This window comes from Pinus tabuliformis, chromosome J, assembly GCF_031772625.1.
Source record: "Pinus tabuliformis cultivar Carrire ecotype Pingquan chromosome J, CPIR1, whole genome shotgun sequence".
NCBI classification, from domain to species: Eukaryota; Viridiplantae; Streptophyta; class Pinopsida; order Pinales; family Pinaceae; genus Pinus; species Pinus tabuliformis.
Window position 1 is genome coordinate 710,630,725 of NC_142295.1, and position 17,813 is coordinate 710,648,537.

General features: G+C 37.5%; 1 pseudogene across 1 annotated transcript; it reads right to left on the reverse strand.

Moving 5' to 3' along the window:
- Positions 1-3,008: 3,008 nt before the first annotated feature.
- LOC149228759 (putative galacturonosyltransferase 13) lies at positions 3,009-17,522 on the reverse strand (annotated as a pseudogene). The gene is made up of 6 exons (XR_016247895.1): positions 16,224-17,522; positions 16,043-16,098; positions 15,096-15,251; positions 4,270-4,839; positions 3,744-4,046; positions 3,009-3,615 (listed from the first exon to the last, which is right to left on the reverse strand). The product of XR_016247895.1 is annotated as a putative galacturonosyltransferase 13 (transcript).
- Positions 17,523-17,813: the final 291 nt, after the last annotated feature.

A 17,813-nucleotide genomic window follows, 5' to 3' on the forward strand; every position in this document is an offset into this window, starting at 1 on the left:
GCCTGACTGTCAGTTTCATATAGACTTTCGAAACCATGCTTCCATACCTAACGTGGGATGCTTTCAAGGATCCATGGACAGTATGACTGCTCTCTTCTACTTCAAGTCACATTTTCAGGTGCAGTGCTCGTACTAAAACTGCCATACAATGCCAGGCCACTGAACAAGGAGCAACCAAATCTAAAGCTTGCAAACCCCATTTATTGACTTTGGTGCCATACATCAGCCTCTCAGAAAAGATAAGGCTCTATGTCCTTTATGTTCTGAATATTGCCTATAGTCCAAGTGCAGAGGCTATAAAATGTTATCTTTTGCATGTTATATCAATGTGTTTGGCCTTTGCTTGCAGAAAAGGATCCTATTTCAACTCTTAACAGAAGCGGAGTGGGTGCATACATCAATGAAGACCTACAGATGCTGCATGCATTCCCCCTTCAGTAAATTACTTTTCAACTCCATATCACACAATTTAGTCAAACCATTCTTTCTAAAAATTTAAACCTGCAGTGCCATGAAACAGCTAGGCTTCACCATATATTTGGGGCCATGTGGTACCATGAAGGAGGAACAAAGCTGCAGGCAGGAAGAAAACCAAATTTCTCTGAAACAAGCTGAGCACCTACTGTTTATGAGACCCTGTTTCAACCCTAAGTGGAACAAAGTGTCTGTCTTCGGCTCTTAAAACTAAGAAGTTTGTCAGTGGCAATAATTGTCCATCTGCTACATCCCGTATAATTACTTCCATCTGAGAGAGAAATGAATTCAAGGGAACATTCACTCAGTTTTTCCTAGGTTGCCTGCCCACTATTTTCTCAGCAGGTACCACTCAGAAAAATATGATAGTATGCTACAGTGAAGCATTTAGGTGAGAGTTTTGTTATATCCTGCCCAATTATGAACTATAAAAACCAAATCATTATTTGAAAATTTCCTGAAAAATCAAATAAGGCTCGACTGATTTGGATTTATTTTCAAAATCTGTTTACAAGCTTCCCTCCTTAAAGGGGTCAACATTCTTCGTAAAACAGTGTTGTTCAAAGGGACAGATATTTGCCACTAGGCATATCAATATTCAATGTTGTCAAAATGACCATGCAGATAATACAAATTGGCAGTCGTACCTTACTGTCATGGCTAACAGAAGTTAGTGAAGACATCAGTAACTTCTGATATATACTGTAAACCTCGAAGCAGCTACTACACTCTCAAACTGTTAACAACATAAGGTAGAATCTTACAATCATATCAATTCAAAATAATCAACTGACACATGAGTAGATCACAGATGTAACTCGTTATATTAATAGCATAGCACAATACAATAGAGTACATAACAAATATCGGTCATTTGACAAGTAAACTCACTCCTGCGCAAGACAGTACAAAGAATAATAGTTAATTACAACAGCCCAGCTTGACTTCAATTACCATACATACTTTTGCATCTACGTATGGTTCGAAAATACAATATTTTCACTCCTTTTACCATCTGATCAATAAATGCCAGCTGCATAGGTCAACACCTTCTTGTAACAATAGCATCACTGATCTCTCTTAGCGATGAATTAATTGTTGGTGATGCATGAGAAAGCTAAGTTGAAATCCACCCTCTCAAATTAACAAGGCCAGCATATATCAATATACTTCCTCCCATTTCAATACTCAATTTTAGTGATTAAAATAATGCTTGCTTATTTTTTGAATGTTGGTGTAGATCTATACTCGATATAGCATTCATAACCACCAGTGTCATTTGCATTAACAGCCTAAATCATCACCTGATCCAGTATTCCCAAAAACCTGCCAATGCATCCCAAGCCAAAAGCATGCTTCAATATGATGTTGAACAATGTCAAGCTCCTCAGCATCAACTATAATAAATTTATAAAATTATGTGGTTTCAACAGGAACATGAATCCCTTGTTATCCTTTTAGCTACCATAAACACAGGATTTAATGAGAAAATTTCTTTCGAATTGTGTCATGAACTGGCAATGATCTGACCAGCACCTTATTTTTCTCCTTTTTCAGATTGATGGCAACCCATATCCCATTCATAGAGTTCAGTACAACCTTCAATTGCATCAACATGGACGGTGAACAAATAATTGAAATGTAGAATTACAATGTGCAATAGTGTGTGGATGTCTTTCCATGTCTAGATTTCGCCATTTGTGTGCAGACTTTTCACTGCTGAAAAGAACCATTGGATCCTGAAATTCAAATATTTTTGGTTCTTGTCTATCACTTTTTTGAATTATCCTGTGTTTTGTATCTATGTCCTTGTTGTCCAAAGGCAAATTGTGCTGCAGTCGGTAAACTGTAACAGTTTGTTAAGTGAATGTGGAACTCTCCATTGTTCAAATCAACTCTTCATTATTCAAATCAAGATAAAACAACTATTCTGGAGCACTATTTTTAACTATATGATACACAACAAAAATTGCTGAATTATGAACTCAGCCCCCTGCCAAAGACATTTTGTTTCTTCTGGAAAACAATTGAACTTGTGATTAGACCTCCTGTCTTGTTTGTGACTAATTGGATCACAATTTTGCATGCATGTTCAGATACGAGTCTCTTTTTCAGCCATGTTTTTAATTAACATAAAGCCTATCGTCAAAGCTGACCCTCTGATGATGGCAAAGGTGTTGATTTCTTGATTCACCTTGGCAATAGTGCTAACATGTCTTTATGCCTTGTTAACCTGGCAGGAAACATCGAAGGAAAAGCCTTGTGTTTATTCCTTGTTAATCTGGCAGGAAACATCCAACGAAAAGCCTCCTTTACAACATTATGCACTGTTCTAAGTTCATTTGAAAAGTTTCGAAAGGAATTGCGCAGAGAGCTATGTTGAATATAATTATATAACCACGTATATAAAGTACATCACCCATTGTAAGTGACAACTAAGAACATAGAATTGCTACTGTATAATATATGTAGCAGATATTTACAAGCACCAAGTAGCTCGTTCCTGCAAACTAAAGACCACAATCACTACCATATCTCAAACAGTATCAAAAAGTTCGGAAATTTTTCATTGAAAGATGATTCCACTGTTACAAATGAATAGAATTTTGAATGAAATTTTGCTTACAAAATCTTCCAATAGGAGCTTATCTTGTCACATCTTCAACTTTTTTCTGATGCAAAAAATATCTGTATAGACAAATGATAAGAGAGGCTCATGTAATATTGAGCCTTCATCTATCTATTTTATGTGGTTGGAAGGTGGGCAAAATTACTGCATAGTTCACCTTCACCCACAGCAGACCCCGCCTACACTTCAAAAGAATCAATATAGCGAATCGAGCAGAAGTGTTCAAACTATGACTCCACAATATCACAATTTCTAATAAATTCATCAGAGTAATCTACATATTTTGTCCAGAAAGGTTTTAACTTGGGAAATGCAATATCTAGCCATGGTTTTGCCTGGCCATTATAGTGAATTACAGCAGCTGTTTGGAGAGAGTCTTGATTGCTTTTAGATTGATAGCCCAATCCCAGCATGTGCCAAGAAGGATCAATGGGATGAACGTGACCATTAAATGCAATTAATGCAGGTGGTAAAGTGCCCAAACGCCAGAGTGTTAATTTTGAATTCAGATTCTGCAAAATAAAGAATAAGCATTTTTAACAATTGTAGAATTTGAAAGTTAATAAATTTGCAAGAACCATTGATCACTGAAGAATAACATTTTGAGACCAAGTTGGATTAGGTTCAGCCATCAACTTACTTCTTTAAGCCAATAATGATAAATGTCTTTGATGTTTGTCCTTCTCCAGGCTTGCAGATCAAATACATTCATACCATATGCCCATGCACATTGGTTTGCATTGAAATTGCTTGCTACAAGAGGATGAGAGAAATTGAGATAACTTCTGAAACTTTTTGACCTCACCCATGGGTTACTGCTCCTGCATGTTTCTACTGCCCCATTGACCTTGCCTTGCAGATCAATATCCCATAGTGGAGATAAGTCGCGCTGAACCACTACATCATCATCCAGGAAAACAACCTTCTGAAGGTTTGGGAAAAGCTGTCAACAAAGGGATTCGATATGAAATTAGAATTTTTCTTGAAAGGATGCAAGGACATGTGCATTCTGATGATGTGTGAAATGGGAATAAGTCATTTAATAAAACCCGAAAATGAGTCACTCCTAAAGTATGATATAAGAAAAAGAAAAATGGACTCTGATTTTAAGTATAATAGCAATATCACCTGCCAGAACTATGCTGCAATTTAAAGATTCTGCTTACCTCTGGAAGATATATTCGCAGGTGGTTCATTATTGATATATATTTTGGGCTTCGAGCTTGCAAGTTTTGCAGCTAAGATGTTTGGAGAGTCATTAAGATTTGCCCCAATCGCATGGTCCCCATGGTAGTATCTTCGAATTTCAAGATGAGTTTCCATGGCTTCCAACACAGGGACATTATATTTTGTCAACCAATCGAATTGGTGCAAACCTTTCACCTCAATAGTGGCAGAACGAAAAGAGTGCAAAGCAAACCTATGTCTTCCTATCTGTAATGATATGAAAAACTATCTTTTCTGGCTTTACAGAATTCCTCACTGTTGATGAGACTACTACATATGTTGCAAGTACATTGTCAGTAGCCACCACAAAATGATTATACAAGTTGTCTGTAAGCCGAGGAACTAATTCAGGAGATGGTAGCTGCCTGCGGGCTTGCACATTGGAGGAATACTTCTGCCAACCTAAGAGAGAGGCAATGCATGCCTTTTGGAATACCACTTGATGCAAAATGTCTGTACAAATATTCCTGTAGTTTTGCTGCCCGGGCTTTGTGTTCCATTTGCTGTACCTATGAAACCAATGTAATTCGTTGAGTAAATTAGCAACTAAGATAGGAAAAGATTCAACTCCACGTATATCCTATCTTTCACCTGTAATTATATAAGGTCTTCCTATGAATTATGCCCATTGCTAACAATTTTTACAACTCTAACCTATGTCACATCCTGAATCCATGGTTTCTTCAGCTCAAAAAATTTTCTAAAAAAGACTACTTCAAAGGCACTTAATCGTACCAAGTAATGTGCCAAGTATGAACAAATAGTTTTCTGAAAACGCAAAATGAAAGGTTAACAGAGCTAATAACTACGTTGTTCTAATTTTACTGTAGTCATACCAGTCCAACAATTCCATAGATAAATAACCCAATCTCACCCATTTCCAGAACTGCAATATCCTTTGGATTTGACAAATGAAAAAAATTAAGATAAGTATAGGTTCTTGTGAAAAGGCCTTTGCAGCATATTGCTTTCAAGAAAAGAAGTGCAGTTTCCTGAATACTAATTGCACCAAACAGTAATGCCAATTATTGCAACTTGCAAGCACTGGTACATCCTACAATATGTCAAAATTAAAAGAAGGATGGCATAGTCGCAGGGAATGACAAGTATGGTGAAGGATGGCATAGTCGCAGGGAATGACAAGTATGGTGGGTTTGCCATTATGAAACCTTGTGACACAAGTTCTGTATCCTTCCCGACCCTTATTGAGTGGGCCTAATGGTTAACATGTGTTTCCTCCTAGGAGGTCACAGGTTCACATCCGTACACTTCCATAGACTTTAGTAGTCAAATCGCCACGGATATCATACACCAATTTGGTGTCCGGCTCAGCTGTGGCCTTAAAAATTTGATTATATTATTATTATTTTTCATTGTTTCTGTAAAGGAACTTTTGTTTTTTCACATTTTTGAAACTTCACTAACATGTACCCTGTGATGAATAACTCTGCGTAACTTCAACCACTAGTTTTTGGATGTATGTAGGAGAACATTGACTTCCATTTTTTATGCCTCTCATAGTACTTGAAAGCATAGAGCATTGTAGCCCTCAAGAGAACCCTGTAATCGTGGTACTAACTTCTGTAACTCTCCTGAAGAGATTTATGGCACGAATGTTGGTAATGAAGCTCAGATATAATTAGATGGACCCGACTGTAACATTAAGTATCGATATCCTGCTTTGATCAAGAGAAGTTTGGACATGTCCCAAGATAAACAAGGAAAAAAAAAAGGAGACAAAGATGTTGCGACACATGCAAAAAAAATTCAAAAGAAAGGAGAGGTGAGAAATGAAATGAAATTATAGTAAGGTCCACAGACAACCAGAATAAGTTGATGGGACTGAAAAGAACAAGTATAGCAGCAATACAAGCTGCAACTAATGCATCTCCTAACTAAACAATCTAAATGAAGAGTATACAATAAATAGCATAACCGCAGAACACAGAAAGAGCAGCCCTAAAAACATTGAGGATGAGAACAAGTAGGTAGCATGAGAGAGAAAGTTTGAACAATACAGTTCAAAACATCACTACAGAAATAGACAGAAAGACTAAGCAGCCCCACAACCAAGGGGGGACTAGGGAGAGATCAAGCACTCAATCTTCCTTCAAGTTGGAAGATAGGAAGCCTATGTATCGAACACTCAGTGTGCCCTAAAGTTGGAAGACAGCGAGCCTATAGATCCATCTACCACCATGGAAGTTCCAATGTAACATCTGATAATGTCATCTCAAGACTGACGACAGCTAAGATGGCCCAGATGGGTTACCCCGGGAGGTAACTGAGAATGGCTCAGTAAGTTTCTCCTAACATCCAATGTCAAATAACTCACAGAAGAGGAGAAACAGCTGGTAATGTGCACCTGCATATGAGATTTGCGTCAGAAAAAGGAGAAGGGAAAACTGCTCCCTTACATTTGGTAAAGGAGTTAGAAGAACAACCTTGCCTTGGGGCCTTTTGTGAGAGGGGATACCATCTGACTATCCTGTCCCAACTGGTGTCAGTATGAATGGATGTATTTGATGTTTAATATCATCTTTGACAGGGACAGGATGGAGAAAGAGGTGATCACCCTAATAGGTCTGGAGGAACCCCACAATGCTTGATGTCTAAGGCCAAATACTTCTGTAAGGTATAAGGCCGAGGATCTATGGTTCCGACAGCAAAAGATTATTTTCAAAGATCCATATGAGTCTCTATCTAGTATCAATTCAATGAAATTTCCCTAGTATCTCATAGTAAATGGGCAGTTGAAAATGAAGTTTTCCTCACTCTCAACCTCCTGAAGGGAGCATATCTGGCAGAATGTTAGCCCCTAAAATTCTCATCAATCTTGTCCATCTGCATCTCTATCAAATCAATGAATTTCCCTTCGATCTCATAGCAAATGGGGCACTTGAAAACGAAGTTTTCCTCATGCTCAACCTCCTGAAGGAAGCATAGCCGGCAAATATTAGCCTCTAGAACTCTCATCAATCTTGTCCACCCAAGGAATATGATGATCAATCTCAATCCTCAGGATGTGCATTAAACCCTTAACTGGTCAAGAATGATCTGTAGCCTATGTGACCATTCTAGCCTCAAATAGGCAACGATAAGGCCAACCAATATCTATAAGAAATGCACCACATACAAGACAAGCTTGGAGCTAAGAGGTTGGAAGGACACGATCCATGTAGCTTGGATATACTTTCAATAGATGTCTTCCTTGATTGCCATGTTATTCTTCCCTTTAAGGGAGAGGAAATGAGGAGGGGAATCCAAGTACCTACAAACTCCTAAGTGACTTAGGGGAGCAATCTCTTTTGAAGAGTCAAAGGCCAAGTAAGGGTACACCTCTTCGCCTGAAGTTGAATCCCTACAAGAATGAAACCAATGAAAATAAGAGAATAGTACGAATATGTTTTCAAGAGGCAAAGGATGTGCACCAAACCTCTCTTGGATAATGCAATGAGGAATAGTTTGTTTACAAGTTGCAAAAATCATCAACCAAGCATAATGGTTTGGACTCTCTCTAGGAACACCCGTTTGGTGGGACATAAGCTAGACAGCCAAACTTTCAAGCCATAAAGGAATAGTGGGTTTATTAATGGCATCAAAGAGTTGCATCTTAGATGGGATATCTTGAAAATGGGGATATAACTATTGACGATCAAGGGCTGATAAGGTCACAAATTCATTACATAGTCAAGGCTAATATGCCATCCTCATATTGAATATAGAGCCAATAAATGATACACCCAAGTATGGGATCAAAGTTATATCAATCAACTCCTCCCCATAGAAGAAATGAAGCCTAGATAAAGAACCTTTTGAGTTGTTAAGGACCATGACCTTATTCTTGTTAAGGTTAACCTCAACATGGCGATGATTCCAAAAGCGACACAATGCATCCACACGTCTCTACAAACCCTGTGAAGACAAAGCTGGTGAAAACACATTCTTTATGAAGAAAAGTAATAAAATCAGAACACTGTGTAAGATGCATTTGTCATCAAGATGTGTGCTAGCCTTGAGGAATTCTTCTAGTTTATGAAGATAGATCCTCAATAATGTTGGAGAAAGTAGGTATCCCTATTTAACTCTAATGGTCTCTTAATCAAGTCCAAAAGACCATGCTCAATGCTAAAGCATTCAACAACTGTCTCATAAAATCTCATGATGGTGATGGTGGTGATGAGCAACCTTGATATACCAAGGTCATAAAGTCACTCAAACAAGCAATGTTTGGGCAAGAAGTCAAAGGACTTTCTGAAGTCCACAAGGAACAACAAACCTAGAGGACCATTCGCTGGCTTCTTTGATGATAACTCAGACAGTGAGGATGCCACCAATGGTATGGTAGTCCCGATAGAAACCCAATTGACCTATAGACCTAAAATGGCCTCTCTCCAATTGTTCAAAAATAAACACGTCAAGTATAGTGGCATAAATCTTGGCGAAGGTGTCAAATTAAAATAGTCCTATAGGTATTCGGTTCAGAACAATAATATGTATGATAGGATATTAGGATGAGTCCAAGACGAAAGTAAACCCAGGCAAATGACCTCACTGAAAAGATCCCCATAGGAAAAGCAACGCAATCTAAACCATGCTTGAGGAATTCAGCGGCTTTTCTAGAGCACAATTTCCAGATAGTTCTCCTTATGTCCATAGGGCAAAAGAGAAGGCAAGTGGTTGGGGAGGAGACACGTATTGGGAACTGGTAAAAATGTAATAAAGGGAGGTAGCATACAAGAGGGTATACCAAAAGGCTTTAGGGGAAGTACAAAGAATTTTATGAAGCCCATACCTCCATAAAAAATGGCATAGGTAAGAAGTATAGCAAAGAGGGAATAAAATGTGGAAAGAGCCAAAAGAGAGAATACCACCAGAATTGCAAAAGAGATTCCCAAAAGGCTTTAGGGGAAGTGCAGAGAATTTTAAGAAGCCCATACCTAAAATGGCATAGGTAAGAAGTATAGCAAAGAGGGAATAAAATGTGGAAAGAGCCAAAAGAGAGAATACCACCAGAATTGCAAAAGACACTCTAAGATACATAGGCACAATAAGTATGAAGACAAAATGGAAAATTGAGAAGTGAAAAGAAATAAACAGCATCTAATTGAAGTAGGGCAGGGGAAGAACAGAATTGAGTGATCACAAAAGGAAACTCGGAAAAACAGATGTGACAATTAGATTGATGTACCACGGGGTCAATAAGTAACTTTATCAAATAGAATTTCCTTATGACATAAATGTGAAAAAAAAGACATTATCCAGAAGCTACAGAGTTCAGAGGCATAGGAAAAAAAGGAATAAAATGAGACATGAACTGTAATGATGATAACATTTTGTTCGAAGTTATGTCTTCAAGTTGCCTTCAGTCATATTGGACGGTGAAATCTTTCAATCCACTTGACAGCATGATTAACATGGTGTTCAAAGATTTATATTGATTTCGTTAGGGTGCCTAACAACAAGTAAAGATGAAATGCTTGCTATCTCCATATGGTAAGTGACATACTGACTGGCTACAACATTAAATCCCTCTTCGTTGTACCTTGTGGAGTAGTCTGAATTGAAAAGGCTTTCCAGCATTTACATCAACGTCCTAGAGTAGATATCTGAAAAAAATGTACCACTTACAGTTTCTGGAATCAATAATGGCATGGGAGACAAACTTCAATCATGTTAATCATGGGCAATACTTATTTTCTAGCTTGCAAAAGCTATTTGAAAGTCCAAGAGAGCAGATAAAGTCAGATCATTTAAAATAGCAGAAAAGTTGTACATGGTGCTTAGTCAAGGATCAAAATGATTATGGATGATCTCTTGTTATGGTAAGTCTATTTTTATCTTGCACAGCCATATCATTTATATTCTCACAATACAGTTCAGCTTGTTATGGTCACAGTATTAAAACTTGTGAGTTTGATGAACCTTCTTAGCATAATATGAAAATATCTTTCAGGAAATCAAAGGCATACTCGTTACTTTGGCACTTGTCCAGTGGCTGGCTGCCAAAGACATCAAGAGATTGTTACAAAATTGTCATTTATGTCAAATGTATCCAAAACAAATGGTTCTAAGATTTCAGAGGCACCTTCATCTTCCTGCAACATCCTTACCTATTGATAGTAGAAATTGGCAAGCAGAAGAGTAAAATGACAGACGGCTGTGAGATTGATTCAATCTTGTTTCAACCTTTATCAAAACACAAAACAAAGAGCAGTCTTGCCAGCCGTACAAGTTAGTACATTGACTAAAGGTGATAATTTGATTATATAAAGTTGTGGCTACCAATTAACAATTGTATTTTCAAGATCAAACATCAAATGAATGGCTATGCAAATATTAACAAGGTTTTTATTGCATAAAATCATGTTTTTAGATCAGCTTAAGTTCTTTGTTTCTCATGGTGAAATGGAAAACAAGAATATTCGGTGAAACGCCATGTGCAATATGCCATGCAAGGTTTCATAGTTAAGAGAACATCTCAAATACTGTGTAGAAATAATGGGGAATTATTGATAATATTTGACAAAAGTAACAATATGAACTCGTAAAATTATGAATTAATAATTATGAGAACTATCAATGTTCCAATGATTTAGCTTGGGAACAATGTTGCACGAAGCGGGGACCTTTTTTGGAAGTGGATCCATGGAAGCATCATTTCCCAAAAATCTAGGAAGTGAAGCATCTCGGAAGTGTCTAACATATATTTGCATTTAAATTTTTAAAAAACATCCAAAATACCAAAAGTTGTAGAAGATAGGGAAAGATGCATATTTGTACGTAAATCAAGATAGATATGGCATCCATTGTACATTAATGCTCAATTATTCGAGCATCAACCATCTAGAATCTAGATTCTTCTCCTCTTGTCTAGCCTTTGCCTCTACCTCGATTGTCTAGGGATATTAGTCAACATTGCCCAATTTTGATCAAGCTACCTAATCCAAGCCTTAAATTATGGTAGAAAAAGCTTAACATGCCTAATCAATGATTTTGACTTGATTGAAAAGTATTTTTTGGCTCAGAGCATGACAAGGGAGTTCAACAATTAACACCACCAACACTAGGGTACATATAGGGCTTGGTGCTCTTGATTAAATGATAATCACATACTCTGATACATGATATAATCTAATGAAATGCCACAATCCCATTGATCCTGAATTCCTGAAAACTGTTAAGTCTGCTGAATTTCGAATAGGATATGAAATTCTATTTTCTCTATATGAAGTCCGATGAGGCTGGAACCACTCTCAAACATCCTAAGTCATTTCATGGTAATTTAAAAAAATTTAAGTAAAAGGATGAAAATGAGAAATTTCATTTTATCTTTCATCTTTATAATTTTACTTTAAGAATTTAACATTACCATGAGGGAGCATCTAGGAAGCATCGAAGGAGCATCAAGGGAGCACCTTGGGAATGTACGAGAAGACCCAACCCAACTTAACTCAAACAAAAAATTAAAAAAAAAAATTAGAACCCTGTGGAAACTCATGTGTCCCTTTGGGTCTGCTCAGGATCTGTACAGATCCATGCCCAATCCATTGCGGATCCACCATCTGATCTGCGGTTCAGAAATCCGGAACCGCAGATCAGGCTGGCACGGTTCCGAATTTCCAGGAACCTTTTTTGCAGGCCCAATTTGCAGTTCCGGATTTCCGAACTGCTGATCTGACAGCGGATCGAATCCACCATCTGATCTGCGTTCGGAAATCCGGAACCACAGATCGGCCTGGCACGGTTCCGAATTTCCAGGAACCCTCTTTGCAGGCCCGATCTGCAGTTCCGGATTTTCGAACCGCTGATCCGATGGCTATCCCCCACGGATCTGTACAAGACGTGATTCCCAATTTGGATCTTTGGGGAGGCAGGGGGGACATTTCGTGCAACATTGCTTGGGAAATCTGTCCCTCCTATTTGAGGAAAAACACCCCGATATTAATTTTCTACGAGTTTCATGCCGACTTCTAGACCATTTCATAAACAGGAACAGCTGGCAGAAGAGGCATTTTCAGTTATAATGCAACAGATTTGCATTTTCAGTATATACCTTGTTCTTTCACAATGGCAAGTTACGTTTCCAAAATTGTTTCTATATAATATAAGACACAAAAGCAAAGAAATAGTTTAACGATGTAAAGTCAGGATCCCATCTAACTCTACATTCCCTTGTCTTTTATATATGTGCATGACACATTGCACTCTCTTTCTTTGGGAATTGGGCCGGCAATTATTTGTTCAAGCAAAATGTCAAGATAGCTTAGAAATGGCTATTGGATGGATGCTTTTAAATACAACACTTCAGACAACAGAATGCTGAGCACATTGCATGATTGCAGAACTAGAAAAATGCAAGTAATTCATAATAGAATTTAAAGTTAAACTACATGAAATGGTGGGAAAAAATACAAAGAAATGGAAACAGGAGAAAAAGGTGATATTTCTATTCTAAACATAGCTAATGGAGTGCTCACTGAAATGCCTTGTTAACACGGCTTCACCTAAGGTCAACCCTTTGACTACACCAGAGACAACACTTCAGTTGAAATTGGATTACAGAAAGGTATTAATAAGCATGCTACATAAGATACACAACAGTCGAGAGAGCATTAAGAAACTGCATTCTGTGCAAAAAGGCTAGACATCTTCAATCAAGAACTCATCAACAAGCTATGAAAATGTCCAGACCGTGATTATCTGCTGTTGTCTATGCCACATCCACCAAGAAAGTGACGTTCCACATGGGCTAATGCAATTACATTAGCTAGGCAGGTATGAACATGAGAGAAATAAAAGAAGCTTTAACTGAGCATGGTCGACTAACCAAAAAACTAAACATACAAAATATAAGCCATGAAAGAATATAAGAAGTTAAGAACTGAAACAATATGTTGAGAAGTTAATCATGTTCAGAGAGGAAGAGGCAAAGGCCAAGACGAAATGATGAACAAAGTACCTTAAAAGATCCAAATCCAACGACATTTACTCTGTCTTTCCTATTTGCTACACCTATTACTGCAGTGAGAATGAATACAGAAATCTATTTAGCATTTTGTAGCTTGTGAGTTATGGTTCGTAACTGTTATACAGCAGTCTATAGCAGCAAACAACATCTTGTAGACATGATTACAAGATACGGGAAGAGGCAGTGACATACACATGTTAAGGTCAAGAAGAACCACCCCCGTATTCATATTTTATATCCACAAGTATATTTCAAGGCAAGACAAACATTTTGTCATGGAACGATGTAACTTATACATAAGATAGACCAATCATCTCTTTATCATCACCTTGAAAACATGGAACTATAGAATTGCTAACAAGGGCTATAGTTTTTTCTACATTGGATCCTTCTTATAGGTAAAATATCATCCAACCTACCTAAAGAGATCAAATTGGGAGATTGTTGGAAGATAAAGCAGTCCAGGCAGAGATGCTAGATGTCAGGTAGTATCTCTTAGATATTGAATGATATATTTATGTTTAAGAGTGAGTGGTTTGAAAAGTATCCCAGTTTGTTTAACAGGCAATGAGGCTTTCATGAATGGCAGTTGATATGCTTAGTCTATGTTGAATGGCTCTATATCTCCTATCCTTCATATGGCCTTGTCCAATTCAAAAGGAGAAAACTTACAACAGCCAACAAGCAATTGCTGCAATCTAGTGCCATGAAAAAGAATTAGTCTACTACAGAGATCTATCTCCGGAAGTTGATATGCTTGGTCTGTGACTCTATGTTCATTGCGTTGGGCCCTTTAGACGTCATTGCACATTAAGCTTCCTGATTATTATCTCGTAATCATGTTTTTTAATATGATTTTATTTTTAAATTGGATTTATTTTGATAAATACTAACAGCCATGATTGCTACATGATCATCAACTAAGTTAATAACATAACAGTGTACCGATTTGTTTCTAGGGACATTTAGAAATGACCTAGTAGTTCAAACTTCAAGTATCCATCAAAGATAAAGATTCTAAGGAGAAAAAGAATCAACCATCTCAAAGTGCGTTTGTAGTGAATAAGATCCAAGATTTCATATGGCACTCCATAACTGAATTTTGTAATAATTCTCAAGTGAACCCTTTAATAAGTTCAATTCGCGACACTTAAAACCACTTTATGAATCCTCATCATTCATATGAAACGAAAGAAGCTTTAATCCAATGTTTCATTATTGTGTCAACCTGTAATAAAGCAGCCTTTCACATGGTTGATCTCAATTGCATTGCAAACTCGTCTGTGCATTTCCATGTTGTAAGTACTGAATTGAGAATTCAAAACTACATGAAATATAGTATATTCTTTTCTGCATTGCCTATAAGCTGCTTTTACACTTCCACATTGTATTCACACAGGATGTATCTTTTAATCCCATTGACCTCTTTAGTGGTCATTTGTCAGACATTAATAAAATGATTTTATATTATTTTATCTGAAATGTTGGAACAACTGAATTCAGATTTCAAAACTAAAAATCGCATGAAATGATAATATCCCATTATATTGAATGTCCTCTGCAATTCAGTATCATCTGCCTTGTTCAATATTAGGCAATATCATATTCAACAAAAACACAAATTTTGACACTTTTAACATACGATGTTAAATTTCACTAAAAGAGGAAGAAGATAGTCGTATGAAATATTCAATTAGCTGTGTTAGTTGTAACCCATATGCAACACTGTACAACCCACAAAAAAATAGGCGTAAAATGCCTGCAAAAGCAAATAGAAATTGAGGCAAGACATACCATTGCTTTCATCTTCAAAGCAAATGTCTTGGCATCATATGGATTGGCCCTCATATCGGCCATAAGATCACTGAATGACTCTGGGACTGTTAATCCTTCTGGAAGTGCTTCATTGTTTGCTTGCATGAGGAACTGGTATATTTCTTCTGTCGCTCTCTGCATCATGGCCAATGTTCTAAGCTTTAGATTTAAGGAATACAAAACTCCCAAAGTAAGAATAAATAAATAAGCTAACACATTATCACTTTCAAGCATGCATACAGAACAAGTAATCAAACTACCAGATTACAATCAATGGTATACTTGCATCCATAGAAAAATACTTCAATATGCACATTTAATTTTACATGCGGGTACTGTTCATACAAACAATATATTGCTCAGGCAGGCATATTAAAAAACGTAGAACTAGCATGGTTGAATGCTGCACATTCTGCATTTTAGTTCTAGCTAGTGCATGAGATGCATACAACATACTACATATACAAACACACAATTAGGGTTGCACTTTTTCCTTTCTTCATCCATTCCGATCAGATAGGTCTATTTGACATCACAAAACATACGCAAGCATACAAGCCACAGTGAGAACGTGGATCCCGAATGAGAAAAGGGTTATGCTTAAGCCCTAAACTTCGCCAGCTCAAAAAAAATAAAAAAATCAAGCATACAAATAGGGTTGGATCAGTCTTCACTTTTCACTCATTTAGTATACATAGTTCTCGCAAAACCATGAGCCTTACTGGTTATTATGCTTGAATACTGACTGCCCGGTCAACATTCAGTACTTATGCAAATCGGGTTTCGAGATGAGGGTCTATGAATAGGCATTTTGACAATTCAGAAACACCTGCCCACAGCCACTGACACCGAAGTAGTTGCCTTCAAATATAGAATGATCACAAAATTAGGTTAAAGAGGTAGAGAACAGAGAATCTGTGACTTACAAGTGAAGCATCTCTGTTCCCCAAAAGCCTCGGTCCCAATCTTCTGCCTAGGCAATCTGGAAAAGGCAAGCCAAAGAAGGGTAACTCCACGCCCATAGTATTTAGTGTACAAATTTGAAGTGCCCACATTGAATTTAAATCAAAGAGGAGAAAAACAGAGAGAGAGAGAAGCATAGCTCACCAAGGGAGGAACAGATGTTGACGCCCTCGAGAGTAACAACTGCAGTTAAAATGAAGAGAAATGGGAACAAGCAGGCTAGAATTAATATAGTAGAGAATATACGTCTATAGGACAGATGGCGTGCAGCGCCCTTAACCTTTGTAAAATCCAGGAAGCCATTGGTAGTTGAAATGGTGATGCGTCTCATGCTAGGAGAAATGTGGACCTGCATTGTAGGTGAGAACCGCCTCAAAGTATATATGTATATATTACTATTTGAAGCCACGCCAGTAATCAATTCTACGAACAAATCACTCACAGAATCAGGATACCGATGTCAGAGGCCAAGTACCCTCCCATTAATTATTGCAGATCGGAGAAAGGAAAATCCCATTTGTTTCATAAATGTAGCTATTTTCACTGTTTATGAAACCTATATTTAAGTCCTTGCAACGTGTTTGTATTGGAACCAAAGGATAATCCATTGTGTTGCTGCATGGAATGCCTCTTCAGTCCCTGGAGATTGACTGAACATGTGGTCACAATGCACAAGTATTGGATCTCAGTTCGATCCTATGTTTTCTCTTCTCTTCTAATTTTAGCAGTGCCCATCGCCAGCTGTGTTCTTTTTTACCTCGAAGGGACCTTAGAATCCGGTTTCGTCGCCCCACCTGTTGATAACGCGTTCTCTCAATCCCCACAATATTAAAATCCAGTATGATGAACACCCACTGTGAAAGACGGTGATACTCAGTTTCCGCAGCTCATGCGAAGCTTCGAGCCTAAAACTATGATGTGCCCGAGGTCATCAAATCCCAACAGGAGCAAGCAACAAAAGGAAAAGTGAAGAATACTATCATTGCAACAGTACAGATCATAATTCAACCATTAATCTGTACTTCATCCTGATTAATTTCAGTCTTTAATGTAAGTGATGCCCTCAACACAGCTGTACTGTTAATGGCGATTTTTCAAACTTGTTGCAATCATCATTTCCAACTGAATCCTTGAGATTATTTTCACTGTAGAGTTCCGAAATGCAAAATGCATGGAGAATAAATCTGGAAATGGATCTATATTCCCACTGGGTGACGAGATCTGGTTGAAATAGCTAAAAATTTGAACAAAATCTCACAACACTCCAACCCAATGCCTTCGACCAGTCCCCTCTGCTTCTCTGCTGATCTTTGTACTTCACATGACCCAATTCAATTATATGAACAGAACACAAATTGAATTAGTTCAATTACAGCTTTGTGGCTTCATTTATGATTTATTGCAGCTTTGGCACCCAATTATTATTATTCAATTATTAACTTAGTAGCGCAGTTTTTTCCCTTTCCGGAATGCAAAATCCCAATTTTTTTTAAATGGTATTTTTTATTATTTTGACTACAATTGAACGCGGGGAGAACGCGGATTTCGCACGTGCAAGTCATTAGTGCAATTTAATTGTTTATTATAGGCTGTAAAATTGGAATTCTATTTTAATTAATTATTCGGTGGTGCGATTTGTAGGAAGGGAGAAGATGAAAACACCGCATCAAACACGTAACATAAGGTATCGTTATTTGCAGGGAGGCAAAATTGAAAACACCCACCGAAAACGTA